The sequence below is a fragment of the Protopterus annectens genome, chromosome 8.part0 (assembly GCF_019279795.1).
Source record: "Protopterus annectens isolate FY-2018-M chromosome 8.part0, PAN1.0, whole genome shotgun sequence".
Taxonomy (NCBI): Eukaryota; Metazoa; Chordata; order Ceratodontiformes; family Protopteridae; genus Protopterus; species Protopterus annectens.
In genome coordinates this window covers 1,655,399,915-1,655,423,054 of record NC_056741.1, presented here as the reverse complement: position 1 = coordinate 1,655,423,054, position 23,140 = coordinate 1,655,399,915, and the positions used below count along the sequence as shown (strand labels likewise).

General features: G+C 40.7%; 1 long non-coding RNA gene across 1 annotated transcript in view; it reads right to left on the bottom strand.

Moving 5' to 3' along the window:
- LOC122809579 overlaps positions 1-23,140 on the bottom strand; it is a 230,405-nt gene that overhangs the window by 139,227 nt on the left and 68,038 nt on the right. The window lies entirely within an intron of this gene.

Here is a 23,140-nt window from a genome sequence, read left to right as displayed (position 1 = left end):
GCTGGTCTGATTTCCTGAAATATTTTGTTCTATCCAAATAAAATCTGAGCTATCTGTGAACATCAAGTTTGTGCAGCATGTACTTTAGATTGTTGGAGTTGTTGGGGAAGAAAACTGGCAAATCAATAATTTGGTTGAGATTAGTTTCAGTGCAAATTAGAAAGAGGGGTTTGTTCAAAGTGAGACTATCAGCATGGAAAATCAAATAGGCAGGGTTGATGGACAATGCTTGACGCTCTGACACACTGCGGGCAGATGTAATAGCCACTAAAATTATGGTTTTCCATGACAAAAATTGACGTCATATGAGGAAGCTGGTTCAAATGGAATTATGCGGGGAAAGCATAAAATTTAGAATCCATGGAGAATAGGGAGATTTCACAGGAGGTCTAATATGAAAGGTCCGTTTGAGAAAGGCTTTGGAGAATTTGTGTGACATAATATTCGACCCTTCAAATCCAAAATGAAAGTTAGAGATGGCAGCAAGCTGAACACGGACTGTTGCTACTGCAGCTCCTTTATTGAAGATCATGGTCAAGAATTCTAGTATATAGAGGCCATAGGGGCTTGGTAAGGATTAATATTGTTTTTAGAGGTCCATATATTCATTTTTTTCCATTTGCTAAGGTACAGCTTTCTCATACAGGATTTGCTTCATCTCATTGGAAAGGTTATGGAACCTGGCTATGATGGGAATTGGAGCAGCCAAGCTGTCAGCTTCAGGGACTGCAGAGAGGGATGAAGTTCCCCTAAGTGCGTCAGAAGCTCTGGAACTGGGTCCAGAATCCAGGGGTCTTCTAAAAGATGAAATCGAAGGAAAGGGAACTAAATCTGATGAGGCCAATGAGGAGTTATTAGAATAATGGTCCTTCCCAGGGCTTTTGCTTTCTGTAATACCTTGGGTATCAATGGAATTGGTGGGAATGCATAAAGGAGACCCAGGGGCCAATCATGAACGAGTGTGTCCCTTGGGGCTTCTCCCAGAGGAGGAATCAGGGCAAAGTAGCTTCTGCATTTCGTGTTCATGTGACTGGAAAAAAGGTCGCAGCAAGGCTGGCCCCACCTGCAGAATATCCTGTTTGCTATTTCTGTTTTGAGGGACCACTCGTGGGGGCAATTTTGTCTGCTATCATGTTGGATTTCCCTGAGATGTGCATTGCTAATAGAAAGTGCTGGGTGGATATAGCCCACTGCCATACTCTTAGGGCCTCGTGACAAAGTGGATATGACCTGGTTCCTCAAGTACCAGACCACTGACACGTCAGTGTGAATCGCAATCGTACCCAGGGGAAGAGAGTCCTGGAAGTACTGCAACGCCAAAAGTACTGCTCTCATCTCTAGAACATTGATATGCAGATGTGTCTCTTGATCAGTCCATGTGCCTTGGGCTGCCCTTCCCTGAAAATGCCCCTTGACCCTCTATCAGGGAAGCGCCCATGGTCACTGTGGCTGCTGGTGGGGGTAAAACAAATGGACGTCCTATCGTAACATGAAGTGAGGTTAACCACCACTGAAGATCCTTTTTGCAGGAGTTTGTGATCATTATCATGTGTGACCTGGGGAGCTCTTGGTAAGACCATTAAGTGAACAGCTACTGCAGTATCTACATGTGCATACGACCCAGTGGTATGGCCAGAATTGCTGCTATCATACCAAACAATTTCAGAATTTCTGATGCTGGTGCCTTGTTTTTGGATATTAGAACGTGGACCTGCTGGCGGAGAAGTAAGACTCTTTCTACTGGAAGTCATAGCGTGGTGGTGGTGGTGGTGTCCAGTTCTGCTCCGATAAAGACGATATGCTGTGATGGCGGCAAGGCAGATTTTCTGAGTTTATTGTAATGTCCAGCTGGTTGCAGAGTGACAGAGTTGATTCCCTGGCTTGAATGAGTTGATGCCTGGTGGTGGCAGTGAGGAGCCAATTGTCTAGGTACGGAAACACCTGGAATCCTAAACGTCTCAGGTAAGCCATGACCACTGCCATGCATTTGGTGAACACTCTGGAGGCTGCAGTGAGACCAAAGGGCAGGGCTCAAAACTGTTAATGATTGGCTCCCCACCAGAAGTGCAGATGATCCCTGGATGGCCTGGCCATTTTTATGTGATAGTACGCATCCTGGAGATCTACTGAGCACATCCCAATTGTCTTTCTCTAAGTAGTATCGACTGAAGCGTGACCATCCAAAACTGCTCTTTCTTTACAGATTTGTTTAGTCTGTGGAGGTCCGATATAGGTCTCCAGTCCCCTGTCTTTTTTGAACTAAAAAGAATCTTGAGTAAGTTCTGGATCCTGTCTGGTCTGCTGGGACTGGTTAGATGACTCTTTCTTAGCAACGTCTGGACCTCTACTGTTGCTTGTTCCCTCTAACTGGGTGGAATGTCCAGGATATTTCTTTTTGGTGGAGGGGGTGTGGCGAATGGGATGACGTATCTTCTGGAAATGATACTTTGTACCCAGCTGTCGTTTGTTATTTTGAGCCAGGCATCTGGGTACAAAGATAAACGACCCCCCACTGCCTTCAGAGCAGGACAGTCGGGCCTCCTTTCAGGAGTGCTGGTAGGGCTTCCCAAAGAAGTGATCTCTGTCGCCCTGGTTTTGCGGACCCCCTCTGCCACGAGGGTGGCATCTTCCATTATTGCCCCCAACCTCTGCCCCTGGAGGGGGGTCCACCACATGTGTCCTGAAAGGCTCCTTGGGCTTTTCGGAATCACATTTTCCCTCCCCTTTGACCCTTGGGGTAGGGTCTGGTAAGGGTGGAAAAATGGACTCCGATGGCAGACAGAGTCTTTCCCTCCTGCTCACACCTGGTCAGAGTTTCCTTAACTTTGGGCCTGAAAAGGGACGAGCCATCAAAAGGGGTATTCACAAAGGATGACTTTAAGGGCTCCGCGAAGGAACACAAATGCATCCAGGAGTGTTTCCTAAGAGCAACTCCTGTACCCGCTGCCCTACTCGTTCCATCAGCTGCACATGAAATGAGGCGCATGGACGAGTTAACAATGGAATGAGGCGCATGGACGAGTTAACAATGGAGTTGAGGGTAGCAAGCTGGGAGGCAACTTTGTAGCTCCTGCAGCTACTGTACCCTGAAGAGTATCTCTCAGCAATTTAAGGAGATTTCTTTGTAATCTCGTAAAATGGGTTAAATAGTTAAGCGAACAGAGTGCAAAAGTCGCTGAACTAAACATGTGCTTCCCATATCTATCCGTTATCCTGGAGTCTCTGTCAGAAGAATGGATAGATGAGGAAGTTTCAGACATTTCCTTTTTGGTAGCTGCCGCCACCACCATGGCATCAACTGGCACACCTTTGGTTATGAAGGATTCATCTTGGTGATAGATATGAACTTATTAGGCCTCCTGAGAACAGGCTCCATGGTATCTGGAGACACCCATGCTCTTTGTGAGACCAGCTGCATAAGCTCATCGAAGGGCAGAGACACCCAAGAGGTGGAGGGCTGAGAACAGAAAGCCTCCAGAAGAACAAACTTGTCCTCAGTAGGGTTGTGGACTGCCAGTCACCCCTCTGCTTAAGGATTTCAAGTATCTCAGCAAATGAGATATCCTACGAGGGGGACCATGGGGACCCTTCTGATTCATCCAAGTCAGTATCAGATGTTAGGGACTCCTGAGGGGAGTGTAAATGTTTCCCCTTACACACTCTCTTCCTGGGAACCTCATCAGTAGGAGTTTCTGGTGAGGTCTTGGAAGAGCATGGGCCATGCAATAGGGCTTACTGAGGCTCTGGGTCTCTGCACTTAGCTAGGATCTATAAAGCAGAAGCAGACACGGGCGCTTTAGGGGATGAAGAAACCGGACCTGAAGTTGAGGAACTCTTAGGAGACATAACTCTCCTCATGGCTTCGAAGGCACCCCTGCTCCGATGCAAAGGGACCGATGGATCAGAGGAAACCACCGATACCCCCAGCACCAGGACAGTGGGCTCAGAGCCCGAGGTAAGAGCAGAGCTCATCCGAGCCAAAGCCCGGAGAGGTAAAGTGGGAACCGACAAGTCGGTTCGACTATCTTCCCCGGACCCAACAAGTCGGTTTGACTATTTTCACCGGACCCAACCAGAGTGTGTCGGCTCCTAGAGTCCTCGATCGGTGCCGAGGATGTCAGAGTGAACATAGACGAAGACACTGGAGCAGGCATCAGCTCTGAAGACTCCACAATCAGCAAGTCAGACTCCTCTGGCTCTGATGGACTAGTATGGCTCGGAGGAGGAAGAGTTATAGTTGGCCTAAGGGCCTTCGGCTCCAAGCCGCCTGGGTTAGAGCCAATAACAATTTTGCAAAGGCCAGTGCTTATAGAAGCTTCTGCACCACCCGATCCACATCCAAATCTGAAAGGCTGACAGAAGACTGAGATGAATGGATCGATGGTACCGACTGAAGCAGCGGAGATTTAGTTATTTCGGATACCAGTTCCATAACCGGGGACCGGCTCCAAAAAGAAAAGACAGTCGGCTCAGACACCTGTGGAGCCGATGTCACAGACTCTTGACTTTTTAGACTTTTTCAAATCCACAGAAGTCTTGGAGGACTTTAAGGAATTACTAGATCCATCCTGGTCACTCAAAGCCTCCTGGAAAGAAGGTTCAACAAACCCCTGTCAATGAGCTTCCATTTTCTCTCTTGGATGACCCAAGAGGAAAAAGAATGGCATATAGAACATGTTTCTTGTAAGTGCAAGAAACCTAAGCAGTAGACACATTTAACATGGCAGTCAGCAACAGACACCTTCTGCCCACATTTAGGGCATGTTTTTAAACCCTGACTTAGGGTGTTTGTCCTTGTCATCAGCCATGACAGAAATGGACACACTCAACAACAGCAAATATAAATTAGCCTTCTAATGAAAAACAGGCTAACTATAAGCACACACACAAGCCCTTTAAACTAAGGTTAACAAGAACTATTAATAAGCCTTCTAATAAAAAAAACAGGCTAAATTATATGCACACAAGCCCTCAAATTAAGGCTAATAAGCAAACACACACAATTTAACTAGCAGATAATATTAATAAGCAAGTTAACTTTGCTAAGAAAAAAATGTGACAAAAGGTCATTTAATAAACAATTTCTAGTCAATAAGTAATCACACAATACTATGTTATAACAATTTCTAGTCAGAAATTTTAAATAGGCCTATGAAGAAAAAATGAAGCCAAATATATAACTATGAAAAAAGCATACAAGGGAAGGGAACACTGCAGATAAAACTTTAAGAGCTTATCTAACCTAAGTATCTAACTCTTTAAAACACTAAATATCCAATAATTTTTAGAAATATAAAATTATTAGTTTTACTGACCCGAGCTAGCAAGAACCTCCATCAGCTGCAGCGGCAAACTAGATCTGAGGTAAGTCGAGGTGCATCATGGGATAGGGACTTGGTCTCGAGCTATTTGAAATCCTCTAGTTTTGTAGTAGGTGCCAACTTGGAGCCGAGGGATCGGCTCCAAACCCCATCAGTAAGAATGGACTGCGAGATAGAACAACTTCACATGTAATCTTACCAGCAGAAGGAGTTGATTCTGATAAAACTGTGGCAGAAGGACAAAATACTAAAAGTGTGAGACAGCAGAGTATTTGTGGAGAATGACTACTCATTGTGCACCAGGCAGAAGAGGAGTAAATTTATCCCATTGTTCAGGGAATGTTGAGAAGCAGGCATGAGATCCCATTATTCAGGGAATGTCGGGAAGCAGGCATGAGATGCAAACTGCCGTACCCAGCTATCTTCAAAATATTTTTCCTTGGAAGAACAAAATCATTTTTTGATGAAGTACATGCTAAGGAAGAAATACAAAAGTCTGTCCAACAAAAAGTGAGCTGTGAAAGGAGGAAATTCTGCTTCTTGTTCTTCTGGTAATAAAGACCATGGAGAAACTGTGCCAGTGAAACCTTTTCCAGTGTTACAATGGGAAATGCTTGAGAAAGGGGAAAAAAAGCACATGTGTTGACTAGAAGAATTGATAGTACATTGGAAATGAAGTAGAGACAGGGTTTGGGAGAAGGAGATGAACAGGAATAGAACAAAATATCCTGGAAGGGTCCCTGTTATATCATTGAAAGAAGAGATCAAACAGCATTTCGAATGGCATTTTGTCAAACATGCCATTTGTCGAACTGTTCTTACTGAGATCGCATTATGGTAGGGATCAGGAACTTTGCCCTTTCCACATTACACAGTGATCTTGGAGTAGTATATATAATTAGCAGCGGGTGTGGGGGGGGTTCGATGAATGGCATTTCTGGTGAATTGAAGGTTTGATGATACAATCTGAAAATATTGGACTTTCTTGGACTTTGTTAAACTTGTAGGGGACTCTAAAGCATATGCCCTATTTTATATCATTAACGCTGCAGAATAAAATCAGTAACTTGGAAATTGACAAATCTGGGATTAGAAAACAATAATTATACTTGTGAAACATTACAGAACAAGAAAATCTGGAAATACTGGACTTATTTGGACTTTATTAAACTTGTACAGGACTTGAAACCATATGCCCCACTTTATGTCATTAATGTTTAGAAAATAACCAGGAGGGGGAAGAGGAAGGAGAAAGTTAACCAAGTAAAACTATTTTTTCTTAATAGTACTATTTAAATTGTGCATGATTTCTTCACATGTTATAAAGCAAAGTTTTTTTCAGTTATTTTTTTTTAACTGTAATTGGGATACTAATGTAAATAGGTGCTCCTGTTTTTTTTTTTTTTTTTTTCTTCTGTCTTTTTCCTTGTTCAGATTTAAGAAATGTAGGCACTACAATGTAAAACAAATCTGGTTAAAAGAGAATGACAAAAGAAAAAAATAGTGTGCTTTTTCTCATTCGTGCATAGGGGAATGACTGGCTTAAAGCCATTAAGAAAAAGCAAGTAAATAAAAAAATAAATATTGATTATTTTCGAATCTAGGTGCTTAGGATTTTTCTCTCTCTCTTCCCCCCTTAGCTGACCTGATGTGACTCACAGTTTACTTCCACTAGCATACTGCAGCTGCTGCGTCTACAGGATTGCAACTTGGCTACCACTCTCTCAACAAAAACGGTTTCTCTCCCAGCAATTAAACAGAGTAGGTTACACATATAAAAACATTTGTTAAGCTTACTCTTACAGTGCTGTGTAACTGAGTCACTATTTTGGTCAGCCATAGGGCTCTTTTCTACTTGAGTGCTTATCTCCTTCCCCTGTAACTAAAATACACTGACTCTTACATTAGTGTCTCTGACATGTATACCTTGTACCATTCTGGCTTTCTACACAAACACATTTCCTGTATCAAAGTTTTACTTTTCTGACATTGAACAAGTAACCCTTGTAAAAATCCTCAAAAGTATACACTGTTGGTCTGTCTTTTCTGCTAAACATAAATAACATTAAGTGCTGAGTGCAGGTTTTAGGCCCTTACATTAAACTTACTTCTGGTGTGGTGTCTTGAGTCAATCAAGGTCCCCCTCTAACCACTCCTACTGCTCCTCTCTTCCCCCACTCCCATTATTCCTCAAACAGGTTAAACTGCTACAACTCAGTACAGGCATCATTTTCAAATCTAGGTGCTTAGGATTTCCCTTTCTCTTTCCCCCTTGACTGAACTGATGTGACTCAGTGTAAGTGTTTTCATTGTATGGATTTTTTGCTGTTTGTGTGTAACTGAATGACCTGATGCTAAATTCTGATACTGCATAGCCTGCTCAATTTTTATTGCTGAAGCTCTACAACTAGCTAGTGACAACTGAATTTCTGTAACATTTGTGTTTAAACTGAACCTGTACCTAGAGAAAGTTATAATCAGATGACAAAAACACCTCACAACTTAAAAATAAAAAGAATAAAAAAAACACACAGCCAACCAGTACTTCACCAGTAACTTGCTTTTCTTTTATTGAACAATCTGGTACCTTGGCAGTTCGCCTTCAAGGATCACAGTTAATTCAATGCACTTATAACATTTATATACACTTCTCTTTTAAACAATTAACAAATTAATCCCCTAATTAATCAATTTAGCAATAAAGGATTATTTAAAGTGACCTTAAACCAACCATAAATTTATATAACATGAATATAAATATATAAATGCATGAATGAATAAATAAATAAATAAATAGATGAATAAATAAATAAATAAAATAAATAAGTGAGCGTGTACTAAACATCAATAATTCATTAAATGCCTAATTCTTGATTCATACCATTAGGCTTTACGGTATGGAACTTGAAAATCATTCTAGTCTCAAGTTCCAATAGTTTTCCTACAACATCATCTCCCCTCTGAAGGAAGGGTTTTCCCAAAACACTAAATGTTAAACTATTAGAGGACCCACCATGTTTTTCTTGAAAATGCTTAGCAACAGGGCTAGATAGATTTTGGTTCCTTATGTCATTTAAATGCTCTAAAATTCGTATCCTAACCATCCCTTTGGTTTGTCCTATGTACCACATATTTTTACATGAACATCCCAAGATATAAACCACCTCTGTTGACTTGCAATTAAAGTGATATTTTGGAGTATAATTTACATCATTAATGATACTCAGGTTCACAACCTTATCAAAAATATTACAAGAACCACAACAATATGTGCCCAACTTTGAAGTCATGATATTCTCTTTCCTTTCAATTAAATTATTATTTAACAATTCCTTGAGATTTTTTCCTCTCTTGTATGAAAACGTAATATGTTTAGGGAACAAGTGATCAATCAATTCATCATCACTGACTAGATACCAATATTTTCTAACCAATAACACTAGCTTATCAGAAAAGGCAGTAAACTTCGTAAAATAAAAAAGTTTATCAACTACTTCATTATTCTGTTCTATGGTCAACTCTTCATGTCTGGATTCAAAATTTATAAACTCTATTTTTCTTCCAAATGATTTTCTTCCAAGTAATTTGTCCCTACATGCTAATAACTGTGTTTTATTATAACCTCTTTCACCCAACCTCAGCACAACTTTATTCAGTTCATTAGATTTTTCACTAACATTACAAGTGTGATCAAATTTTCTCTTGAATTCTCCATAAGGTAAAGCCTTCAGTAAATGGTCAGGATGCATGCTTGTCGCATGCAAAAACATATTAACTGAAGTAGATTTTCTATAGGGCCTAAATCCAATATTCTCCCCATCTACAAATAGTGACAGATCCAAAAAATTAATATGTGTTCTATTTAATTCATAAGAAAAGGAAAGATTGTGCCCATTATTGTTCAATACTTCAAAAAATTCAAGGAAATCAATTATATCTCCCTTGCAAATGAAAATGAGATCATCAATAAAGCGCTGATACAATATCACATTATTCTTAAAAAAATCAGTAGGGTAAATAAATGTTTTCTCAAAAAAACCCATATATATGACAGCATATGAGGGCGCAAAAGCTGCCCCCATCGCCGTACCTTTTATTTGCAAAAAATAACTATTATTAAATAAAAAAATAATTATGGGTCAAACAAAACTCTAATAAGCTTACCAGAAAATTAGTCCTTGGCCCTTCACCCAACATATCATAAATTGAATCCAGTCCCCATCTGATGTCAATATTTGTATACAGTGATTTAACATCTATAGTTACCCAATAATAATCTTGATGCCATTTGATTTTGGATATACTATTAATAAGATCCTGGGTATTGGAAATATGAGATGCAACCCTACCCAAATAGGTTTTCAGATGAAAATCCAAAAAAGTATTTACATTATCCAAAAAGGAGCCTATCCCTGAGACTATGGGCCTACCAGGAGGTTTTTGTAAATTCTTATGCACCTTAGGTAGAGCATACAAAATAGGTATAGCAGGTTTTTTAATGTATATTCTGCAAACATCCCTATGTTCAAAAAAGCCCAAGCGTTCTCCCTTTTCTAACAGAAATAATAGTTCATAGGTTCATAGGTTCATAGGTTCATACTAGGCTATCTGCCCAAGGGCATTTATAAGCCTAGCCCATAGTTATGTGGCTTTCGCCACCCCTTTAGTTTGAATAAAAACTATGCCTATCATTTTGCTGTGCCTCTGTCAAGCAGTGACGCTGAAGTAATCCCTGGGGTATATCTGCAATCTCCCATCCATTGGTCAAGATTCCTCTTGAACAAGACCAGAGAGGTGCTCTGCCTCACATGTACCGGGATTTTGTTCCACAGCATAGGGAGTCTCTGGGTGATGAATCTGTCCCTCCAGCACGTTCTATTTATAACCGTGTCAAGGTTTAAGTCTCCGCCCTTGTGGTTCTGAGGGATCTAGATTTTTGAGGTGAAGCATATTCATCAAATCTGGGTTTGACATGGCCTTATATGTCAGGCACAGGTCACCTCTGAGCAAGCGGTATGAGACTGAATAGAGCTGGAGTTCTTTCAGTCGGGCAGCATAAGACATATTTTTGAGACCCTTTATCCTTTTGGTGAGGAACTTTTGGGGCCTTTCAAGCTGCAGCAGGTGTCTGGTCAGATACATTCGAGCGGGGCATTGTACTCAATCATAGGTCTAATAAGTGATGAGTACAGGGGCGATGACCTCCCTTGATCTAGATGTGAATCCCTTCATGATCAGGTGGGTGATATAGAAGGTTTTCCTAACTACTTTAGCAACATGAGTGTCAAGCGAAGGCTACTGTCAACCTGGGTCCCCAGATCTCTGATGACTTTTTCTGTGCTCAGTGGATTGCCACCTATATGGTAGCTAGGGGTAGCCTTGTTTTTCCCAAAGGGTATGACTATGCATTTTTGGCGTTTAACTTCAGGCCATGGCTCTGGCACCAGTTATCCATTTCTGTGAGGCCCTTCTGGAGGATATCTGTGTCAGATGTGTTTTCGACTATGGCCCAGTTTGCAGTCATCTGCAAACTTTGTCAGCCATAACCCTCCTGTGTTTGCTTGTACTTCAGAAAAGTAGATGCCGAACAAGAGTGGACCCAGGACTGAGCCCTGTGGGACACCACTTGTGACAGGCTTTGAGTCTGACATGGCTCCAGCAACTCTGACCCTGTGGGTTCTGTCACTTAGCCAGTTTGCAACCCATCTTGTGATGTATGGGTTTACATTCAAGCTGATGAGTTTTTCGATGATACCTGAGTGGGGTATTGTGTGAAGGCCTTTGCCAGGTCGAGGTAGGCTGTATGGACTGCCTTTCCCTCATCAATGGCCTTGGTGACTGTCTCGAAAAAGTCAACCAAGTTTAAGAGGCAGGATCTGCCTTTGACAAAGCCAAACTGAGTTGGATCCAAAGTCTGCAAGTTCCCTATGTCTTTATTTATGAGTTCCATTATGATCCTCTCCATGGCTTTGCAGATAAGGCTTGTCAAGCTAATGGGGCGGTAATTTCCAGGGTCTGTGGAGGCACCGCCCTTATGAAGTGGGACCACAGTGGCCGTGCGCCACTCCTTGGGTACGTATCCTGAGGTGAGGCTAAGATTAAACAGCTGTCCTAACTGTGGGTTTAATTCCTCATTTAGTTCATGAAGCACACAGCCGGGGACACCATCCGGTCCCATGGATGCTGTGTTTTTGCCTTAGTGAGGGCAGTTCTCACCTGGGCGTTGGAGATGTTTGGGGGCTACAATCCTCTGGAATAGATATCTCTCCTTTTGGGGAGGGGAAAAGTTTGCACTGAACCTGTCAGCCAGTATGTTGGCAATGTGTGTAGGTTCAGTAATTTTCACATCATTTTGAACTAATTCTGAGCATATCTGGGAGTTTCCTCCTAGGTTTCTAACATAGCTAAAGAAGGCCTTATGATTCTCTTTAGAGTCCTTGGCGATTTTTCTCTCAAAATTTGCCTTGGATGATTTTATGAGAGCTCTTAGTTTTTACTTATAATGATCAAAGGTGTCTTACCTTTCAAGGATTTTGCTCTATCTTGTAGTAGCTTCCTCCTTTTGTTGTAGAGCTTGTTTATGGCTGGGGTCCACCAGACTGGGCGCTTGCCTTTGGTACAGAGAGTCTTAGTTTTGTTTGGGATTGCCTGATCCATGCAGTCCTGTAGGTGCTGGTAGAAGGCATTTGTAAGTGATTCAGCGGTTTGAGTAATGTTTACCACTGGCTCAGGGGCCTTAAAGGAGACCACACTAGTTTTTAGAAGTGTGAAATCGGCTTTTGAGAAGTTTTTCACTGTGGTCTTTTTGTTTCAGGTGGGGGCGGGATGAGGACCTCCAGCGAGATTAGTTTATGATCTGATCTCACCAGTGAGGGGTATACTTCGGTGTTGAACATTTTGATCCCATGTTCGTGATGATGAGATCAAGTATGTTTTCTCCTCTTGTGGGGATGGTGACTAGTTGTTCCATGGCATTTGAGTTTATGAACTCCAGGAATCTTTGGGTTAGAGTGTTAGGGCTTGAGTAGTGTTCCCAGTCTATATTAGGGTAGTTAAAGTCACCTAGTATGATGGTGTTTGGAGATACATTTATCCCCTCAATGTTTTCAGGAAGGCCATGTGAGGTTCCTGAGTTTGAGAGGGTGGCCTGTAACATGCTACAAATTGCAGAGCAGTCTTGCCTATGGTTAATTGCACCTGGATGGTCTCCGATGCATCATGCGTTGCCACCAACCTTGAGGTGTGGGTGTCCTTTATGAATATGGACACCCCCTCCTTTCTTGGTGTTGTCCGGATTTTGGGCCGGAGCGCATGATATGAGGTGAAACCTGTTAGTGCTGGGGTGCTCTCAGGAGCCTTGAACCAGGTTTCTGTCACAGCACAGACATCGATGTTCTCCATATTGAGAAGGGCCTCAGTGCGTGCATCTTGAGATTGAGACTTCTGGCATTGAGCAGCATTACCCTTAGTTTTTTCCTTTTTGGTGTTCTAGGGTGGTAGGTTTAGAATTTGAGCCTTGCCTAAAAAGGCACTATGGGGTGGCAAGAGCCTTTGCCAATATCCGAAGCCCAGGGTGACAGGTGCAAGCCGTCCCTTGCGAAGCAGCGTGGCTTGTCCAGCATGTCATCCCAGGCAGACAGACATTGGATCCCCTTTGAATGACACCAGAATTTAAGCCAATTATTAAAGCTGATCATCTTATCACTGTATTGTGGCATCATTCTAGGTGAAGGTAGGATACTGCTCAAGGTCAGGGTCATACCTGCCTGGGCTACATAATCAGAGAGCTCCTCGATGTCCCTTTTCATGTAGTCCAAGGAGGTGCGTCTCAGGTCGTTGACACCAGCGTGGACAATGACTGAGTCGTACTTGTACCTGCTGTTGAGAGACCTGAGTGCTTGCGTTATGTGGCGGATTCTAGTGCCTGACAGGCAGCTTACTGTGACCTTCTCTTTACTCAGTCTGGTGGCGGACGTCAGTGTGTCTGACTATGGAATCACCAATGACAAGTGTGTCTGGCATTTTGTTTGGCCTTAAGGGCTGTGACTGTTTGACACTCTGACTGTGTGGTCTATGTGTTGCATGTGTTGGGTCGTGAGGTGGTAGTTGTTTGGGTGTCTGCTTTGGTGGCCTCTGCTGTTTTGGTAAATTTTGATCAGAGCCTCAGTATGTCTTTGTGTGAGTATGTGTATGATTTGAAGTTGTGATGGTACCATGTGTGACTGGGTATGTATTGTGTGTGGTTACCTTCTCCTCCTGTCTGGTCTTGCCAGTCCTATGTTGAGAGAGCTCAGCCTCCAGTTTGGCCGTATAGTTGCATCTCTCGCATGTATTTGTGTTTTGTGGGAGAAGGAGAGGATTGTCTGTGTACATGAGGCAGTTGTAACATTGCCTCAATATTCCCAGGTTCACCAGTTGAGCTGGAGAGGACACTAGCAACTGATCCTCGACATACTAGAAGTAGTAGATAAAGAGACTTTCAAAGAACTCCGGGGAAGTGGGTTTTAGGCTGGTGGGGTACTATCTATAATAAGAGTGCTTTATCAAGGTGCAAGTACTGTAGGAGTAAGTGCTAGGCTTTACAGATAGAGAATAGTCTACTTGGGAATCAAGTAGAGATTAACTTTTCAGTTATAGGATATGCTGGTTAGATCAGCAGTACAGCTCGAGGAAGGTAGTTTTAAGGGAAAATTGGAAGAGTGGAATTTAGATGGCCCAAATAGTTTAACCTTGTTTAACCGCTGCTCTTGTGTGCAACAGTGGTAACTCATGCTGTAAAAATGGCTTACAGCGTTTAGCGTGTTTTATAACAGGGGCTGAAGGGAGCTAGGAATTGGCCCAAAGCGACCAATGGACTACTAGTTTCTGGCTGAAACTTCACCAAATCAGACAAAAAGGCTCAGTGCTTCCCACTCCCACTGGTAAGCAAAGAAACTTCCCTCCTTCCTAATAAGGCAATGGATCAGTAACAGGAACTAAAACAAAGCCCAGGGATCAGCAACTCTGAAACTGGACTGCTCTAGTTCAGTAAGGCGGAAAACAAGAGATTTTTTGTTTTATTACAGAGACAAGGAAAAAAACAGACAGTAATTGCTGTAAATCGGCTAGCGCACTTTAGTGTGTAGCCTACAGAAACAATTTGCAACAATTAGTAACTTAAAGTGCAATAAACAGTGTAAAATGCAGAAATCACTTAAAGTAGCAATAAAACAGGCGAAATGCAGTTGCTAGCTTAAATAACAGTGGGAAAGCCACAAAAATACTTATATCTGGTAGAAAGTCACTCTTTTAGCTCTCTGCTGCTTGGATCACCCTGCAGGCCACCACGAGGATCTGTGCTGAGTTGGTACAAGCTGGAAAACGCGTGTTTAGCGTGTTTTATAGCAGGGGGCTGAAAGGAGCTAGGAACTGGCCCAAAACAACCAATGGACTACTAGTTTCTGGCTGAAACTTCACCAAATCGGACAGAAAGGCCGCTCAGTGCTTCCACTCCCACTGGTAAGCAAAGAAACTTCCCTCCTCCCTAATAAGGCAATGAATCAGTAACAGGAACTAAAACAAAGCCCAGGGATCAGCAACTCTGAAACTGGACTACTCTAGTTCAGTAAGGCAGGAAAACAAGAGATTTTTTTTGTTTTATTACAGAGACAAGGAAAAACAGACAGTAAATGCTATAAATGCTGTAAATCGGCTAGCGCACTTTAGTGTGTAGCCTACAGAAACAATTTGCAACAATTAGTAACTTAAAGTGCAATAAACAGTGTAAAATGCAGAAATCACTTAAAGTAGCAGTAAAACAGGCGAAATGCAGTTCGCTAGCTTAAATAACAGTGGGAAAGCCACAAAAATACTTATATCTGGTAGAAAGTCACTCTTTTAGCTCTCTGCTGCTTGGATCACTCTGCAGGCCACCACGAGGATCTGTGCTGAGTTGGTACAAGCTGGAAAAACGCGTGTTTAGCGTGTTTTATAGTAGGGTGCTGAAAGGAGCTAGGAATTGGCCCAAAGCGACCAATGGACTACTTGTTTCTGGCTGAAACTTCACCAAATCGGACAGAAAGGCTGCTCAGTGCTTTCATCCCACTGGTAAGCAAAGAAACTTCCCTCCTCCCTAATAAGGCAATGGATCAGTAACAGGAACTAAAAACAAAGCCCAGGGATCAGCAACTCTGAAACTGGACTACTCTAGTTCAGTAAGGCGGAAAACAAGAGATTTTTGTTTTATTACAGAGACAAGGAAAAAAAAACAGACAGTAAATGCTATAAATGCTGTAAATCGGCTAGCGCACTTTAGTGTGTAGCCTACAGAAACAATTTGCAACAATTAGTAACTTAAAGTGCAATAAAAAGTGTAAAATGCAGAAATCACTTAAAGTAGCAGTAAAACAGGCGAAATGCAGTCGCTAGCTTAATAACAGTGGAAAGCCACAAAAATACTTATATCTGGTAGAAAGTCACTCTTTTAGCTCTCTGCTGCTTGGATCACTCTGCAGGCCACCACGAGGATCTGTGCTGAGTTGGTACAAGCTGGAAAACGCGTGTTTAGCGTGTTTTATAGCAGGGGCTGAAAAAGGAGGAATTGGCCCAAAATGACCAATGGACTACTAGTTTCGGCTGAAACTTCACCAAATCGGACAGAAAGGCTGCTCAGTGCTTCCCACTCCCACTGGTAAGCAAAGAAACTTCCCTCCTCCTAATAAGGCAATGGATCAGTGACAGGAACTAAAACAAAGCCCAGGGATCAGCAACTATGATACTGGACTACTCTAGTTTAGTAAGGTGGGAAAACAAGATGTTTTTAGCTTTATTACAGAGACAAGGAAAAAACAGACAGTAAATGCTATAAATGCTGTAAATCGGCTAAGCACTTTAGTGTGTAGCCTACAGAAACAATTTGCAACAATTAGTAACTTAAAGTGCAATAAACAGTGTAAAATGCAGAAATCACTTAAAGTAGCAGTAAAACAGGCTAAATGCAGTCGCTATCTTAATAACAGTGGGAAAGCCACAAAATACTTATATCTGGTAGAAAGTCACTCTTTTAGCTCTCTGCTGCTTGGATCACTCTGCAGGCCACCACGAGGATCTGTGCTGAGTTGGTACAAGCTGGAAAACGCGTGTTTAGCGTGTTTTATAGCAGGGGGCTGAAAGGAGCTAGGAACTGGGCCAAAACGACCAATGGACTACTAGTTTCTGGCTGAAACTTCACCAAATCGGACAAAAGGCTCAGTGCTTCCCACTCCCACTGGTAAGCAAAGAAACTTCCCTCCTTCCTAATAAGGCAATGGATCAGTAACAGGAACTAAAAACAAAGCCCAGGGATCAGCAACTCTGAAACTGGACTGCTCTAGTTCAGTAAGGCAGGAAAACAAGAATTTTTTTTTTTTTTACAGCGACAAGGAAAAAAACAGACAGTAAATGCTATAAAAACAATTCACATGCAGTGCAAGCTGGCACACTTGAGTATGTAGCAATATTAGTCCACACACAGTATGAAAAAAATGTAATTAAATTAAAAGGACTAAAAGCAAGTGCAGAAAGGGTTTATTAGAGAGAATGCGGTAAAGAGAAGGGACTGGGGAGTGTCCTAGATCAAATCTACAGTGGGCGGGCACTGCAAAAGCCACCAAATTTAAACTACATCCAAGAACAGGGAGGGTGGGGAAGACAGTTTCAACAGAGCTAGATCTGAGAAATCAGTCCCCAAGTTATAACAACCACAATAAAATGAAGGAAATATACTTAAATCAGCTTATGTCCAGTTGATGTATGCAGACAAATCTCAGTAGCAGCAACTCTACTTAAAATGATTACCAGAGATGTAACCAACACAGGTTTTAAAGTTATCAGAAAACCTCCCAAGCTAATTAACACTTAAAGGAATTTCAGTGCAGTTTAACAACTAGTGCAGAGCTTCAGACACACACACAAGACAGTTTCAACAGAGCTAGATCTGAGAAATCAGTCCCCAAGTTATAACAACCACAATAAAATGAAGGAAATATACTTAAATCAGCTTATGTCCAGTTGATGTATGCAGACAAATCTCAGTAGCAGCAACTCTACTTAAAATGATTACCAGAGATGTAACCAACACAGGTTTTAAAGTTATCAGAAAACCTCCCAAGCTAATTAACACTTAAAGGAATTTCAGTGCAGTTTAACAACTAGTGCAGAGCTTCAGACACACACACAAGACAGTTTCAACAGAGCTAGATCTGAGAAATCAGTCCCCAAGTTATAACAACCACAATAAAATGAAGGAAATATACTTAAATCAGCTTATGTCCAGTTGATGTATGCAGACAAATCTCAGTAGCAGCAACTCTACTTAAAATGATTACCAGAGATGTAACCAACACAGGTTTTAAAGTTATCAGAAAACCCCCAAGCTAATTAACACTTAAAGGAATTTCAGTGCAGTTTAACAACTAGTGCAGAGCTTCAGACACACACACAAGACAGTTTCAACAGAGCTAGATCTGAGAAATCAGTCCCCAAGTTATAACAACCACAATAAAATGAAGGAAATATACTTAAATCAGCTTATGTCCAGTTGATGTATGCAGACAAATCTCAGTAGCAGCAACTCTACTTAAAATGATTACCAGAGATGTAACCAACACAGGTTTTAAAGTTATCAGAAAACCCCCAAGCTAATTAACACTTAAAGGAATTTCAGTGCAGTTTAACAACTAGTGCAGAGCTTCAGACACACACACAAGACAGTTTCAACAGAGCTAGATCTGAGAAATCAGTCCCCAAGTTATAACAACCACAATAAAATGAAGGAAATATACTTAAATCAGCTTATGTCCAGTTGATGTATGCAGACAAATCTCAGTAGCAGCAACTCTACTTAAAATGATTACCAGAGATGTAACCAACACAGGTTTTAAAGTTATCAGAAAACCCCCAAGCTAATTAACACTTAAAGGAATTTCAGTGCAGTTTAACAACTAGTGCAGAGCTTCAGACACACACACAAGACAGTTTCAACAGAGCTAGATCTGAGAAATCAGTCCCCAAGTTATAACAACCACAATAAAATGAAGGAAATATACTTAAATCAGCTTATGTCCAGTTGATGTATGCAGACAAATCTCAGTAGCAGCAACTCTACTTAAAATGATTACCAGAGATGTAACCAACACAGGTTTTAAAGTTATCAGAAAACCCCCAAGCTAATTAACACTTAAAGGAATTTCAGTGCAGTTTAACAACTAGTGCAGAGCTTCAGACACACACACAAGACAGTTTCAACAGAGCTAGATCTGAGAAATCAGTCCCCAAGTTATAACAACCACAATAAAATGAAGGAAATATACTTAAATCAGCTTATGTCCAGTTGATGTATGCAGACAAATCTCAGTAGCAGCAACTCTACTTAAAATGATTACCAGAGATGTAACCAACACAGGTTTTAAAGTTATCAGAAAACCCCCAAGCTAATTAACACTTAAAGGAATTTCAGTGCAGTTTAACAACTAGTGCAGAGCTTCAGACACACACACAAGACAGTTTCAACAGAGCTAGATCTGAGAAATCAGTCCCCAAGTTATAACAACCACAATAAAATGAAGGAAATATACTTAAATCAGCTTATGTCCAGTTGATGTATGCAGACAAATCTCAGTAGCAGCAACTCTACTTAAAATGATTACCAGAGATGTAACCAACACAGGTTTTAAAGTTATCAGAAAACCCCCCAAGCTAATTAACACTTAAAGGAATTTCAGTGCAGTTTAACAACTAGTGCAGAGCTTCAGACACACACACAAGACAGTTTCAACAGAGCTAGATCTGAGAAATCAGTCCCCAAGTTATAACAACCACAATAAAATGAAGGAAATATACTTAAATCAGCTTATGTCCAGTTGATGTATGCAGACAAATCTCAGTAGCAGCAACTCTACTTAAAATGATTACCAGAGATGTAACCAATCTGGGTTGGCTCAGTCCAATTTTTTATATTCATCGCCATTAGAAAGTAGAGCATCAACCATATCACAATAATCAGATTTGTTCAGGATAACCCAATTCCCACCTTTATCAGCACATTTAAATATAAAGTTAGATTTTAACTTTTTCAATTCTTTCAATACTTGCCATTCATTTTTACTTAACTTATAGCATCTTTTTTCTTTACAAAATAATTTATAAGCTATATCAACTTCCTTAAGAAGAACTTTAAAAAAAGTTGAAATGGCAGGTACAGTGATACTGGGTATAAACTTGTTAACATTCTTTAAGTATGGTACATTCAATTTTCCATAGCCAGTATTGAAATTACTTTCATGGTTAACTTGTTCATCATTTTCACACAACTTATTGAGGTCTGACCAATCATAGTCATATATAGACAAATTCAAAAGGCTATCATCTAAATCAATGTTACAGATGTTAGGTTCAGAATTTTCAGTAAATGGCTCATCTTCTTTTTTAAAATAAACTTTAAGCAGCAACTTTCTAATGAAATCTTTAATTTCAAAATAAATATCTGCAAAAGAAGGAAAAAACGTTTGTATAAATTTGCTATCCTTATACAAAACATTTTGCATATCATTAGTCAATTCCAAATTGGATAAATTAATGCACATTAGAGTCTCTTTAGCAACATTTGTTAGAATAGAACCAGCTTCACATACCAATAAATTATTTGAAGCGGTTTCTTCCCTTCCTTCCGTTTCGCCCCTTGTTCGAACTGTTCGTATGAAAGGAGTCCCCTGTATTAGAAGAGACTAAAGCACCATCAAGCACTTCAACTGCACTAGTAGTCGCTGAAGTGCTAGCAAAAGTTACATTTTTCGCAATACTCCTTTCCGATGAAGACGCTGAAGACACTGAAAAACCATGTTGTCTTTGACTTGCTTTTCTAACCTTTGACCTGCTACGCACAGGTTCTCGTTGCCATGAAAACAGTATACCAGTCTCATAGTCCCTTAAATCACGTATGAGCTTGTTCCGCTTCCTCTGGATGATGTCTCCCTCTAATTTGCATATTTTCTCATTTACTTTTAAAGTTTGCATCCTATAACAGGACTCCCCCACCACCTCATCCTGTAGATGCAAAATCTCCTTCAATTTTTCATGAGCTCTCAGATTACGCTTAATCAGAGTGCGAAGCCAACTAATGGTGCAAGACAAAGAAGCCTGTTTCCACTCATCCAAAAGATCAGACTCCTCTTCAGAAAATTGTTTGGCAGGTAACTTGTCGATACGCAACCCCCTCGGAGTAATGTTTAAACTAAAATATTTCTCCAAGAGGCGAGTATCCAGATATAAAGCAATTTCTTTAGTCATTAGTCTTTCCAGTTGCACAAACCGCCTGTCTACTTCACGATCAGTTCCCACGTTCCAGGGATCCATGGTAATATATTTCTTATCACGCTCACTCATTATATCGCTCACTCATTATATCAGAAAACAACATTGTTCCTGACATACTGCTCTGTTCAGAGCCTTCATTAATTTGCGACATAAGCAAAATAAAACTATAAATAAACTGGTGAAGAAACTGGCAATTCAAATGACAAAAACACCTCAACTTAAAAATAAAAAAAACACACAGCCAGCCAGTACTTCACCAGTAACTTGCTTTTCTTTTATTGAACGATCTGGTACCTCGGCAGTTCGCCTTCAAGGATCACAGTTAATTCAATGCACTCATAACATTTATATACACTTCTCTTTTAAACAATTAACAAATTAATCCCCTAATTAATCAATTTAACAATAAAGGATTATTTAAAGTGACCTTAAACAAACCATAAATTTATATAACATGAATATAAATATATAAATGCATGAATAAATAAATAGATGAATAAATAAATAAATAAAATAAATAAGTGAGCGTGTACTTCTTCCTTCGGCCCTTCCCGGTTAGGGGTCGCCACAGCGGACCACCTTGTCCGCACATTGATTGGCAGTGGAGTTTTACGGTGTCGAGTTGCCAGCCTGGCGCCCAACCTTCCACAGAAGGCACACTCACACGCACACCTAGGGCCAATTTAGAGTATCCAATCCACCTGCAGCATGTCTTTGGGATGTGGGAGGAAACCGGAGCACCCGGAGGAAACCCACGCGACCACAGGGAGGACATGCAGACTCCGCACAGAAGGCACCCCAGCCGAGGATCGAACCGAAGAACCTCTTGCTGTGAGGCGGCAATGCTAACCACTGCACCACCGTGGCCGCCCAAATAAGTGAGCGTGTACTAAACATCAATAATTCATTGAATGCCTAATTCTTGATTCATACCATTAGGCTTTAAGGTATGGAACTTGAAAATCATTCTTATTTATTTTATTATAGCAACCTGAGATCCCTACGGTCAGCCAACAAATTACTAGTCCAAAATCACAAAGCTAATAACTCAGCTGGTGAATCCCTGTTCACCAGCTTTGTTGGCAAAACCTGGAATGCCTTGCCAAACTATATAACCACACAATCCTCCAAAAGTCTCTTCAAAAAAACCTCAAACAGTATCTTCAAACTGAGCTGGCTATGCCCATGTACCAACCTGGATTAAGTTATAAAACAATAGCATAATCAGTAATTATCATAACATAATCAGTAATAATCATAACATCTAACTACATCACCATGCTATATATCCAGTCTTACTTGTAATTGTGTCTGTCCATGAGAACTGTGAATCCCTACTAGGGACCGAGTTATAATCTTACTTGTAATTGTGTCTGTCCATGAGAACCCTACTAGGGAACACTTCTAAACCAATGTACATAAGGTATGTTACCACTTTTTTTTATATATTCTAATTGTTTTCTAACTTCTTGTGTAACCTTTTGCATGTTTGACTATGTGGAGCTTTTCTCACTGGGCCTCCAATGAAAATGGACATGTATCCAGTCAGACTATCCCGGTAAACAAATGCAAAATAAATAAATAAAAATATTATAAGGTGTTTTTTCTATTTGTATCGGGTTCTCATGCCTCTAGCAGACAAACCGATAAGGAGAAATGGTTTGGAGAAAATGTTTACTGAAAGCATTCAAGTGTTTTTCCAGCTGAGAAAGCTATAAAGATAAGGCAAAACCACAACACTTAACAGGAGCACAGGCTCTACCATACATCCCATACATCTTAGCATAGATAATCTTTTTTAGTTTAGCTCGAGTCTGTGTGTGTGGCTGTCAGTTTGGAAAATGTGTTCCCATTAGGAAGGTAAAACTTCAATATTTGAAGATGTATAGTTTTGTGTGTTAAGTTAATAGATTTTAGGGGGTATTGGGTGCGTATTTCTGTTTAAGGGTTTTCAATAAAACAAAAAAATTCTGCAAGATGTGACATGCAGATGAGAAGAAACAACTCTGCCAAACAGTACATGCATGTTAAAACACTAAAGCTGTAATTAGACATTTAACAAAAAAGCTGTTATACGTAAAAGGTAGGAATACTAATCCCTCAGGAATAAGATTCTTTCTAGAACGCCATTAAACATTGATGGTCACACTGACAAATACAAAAAGACAGAGTAGTGAACTACATTTAAAAAATGTAGAGTGTAAATAGCTATGCTACAGGAGACGCACTTGGAAAGAACTGAACATACGAATTTGATAAAGAAAGGTTTTCAGAGTGGTTATTAAGCGGAATACCTTGTGCAAAGGAAAACAGAAGTACTTATATTAACTGCAAGAGGAGCGCCAATAGTAAAAAGAAGAGGATAAAAAAGAAAATAATAGTATATTTGTAGTACTAATGGGCTACTGGCAAGGGAGGAGGATTACACTAGCATATTTTTATATTCCACCGAAAACTGCTATAATGGAGCCTAAGAAAGTTCTGGGAGA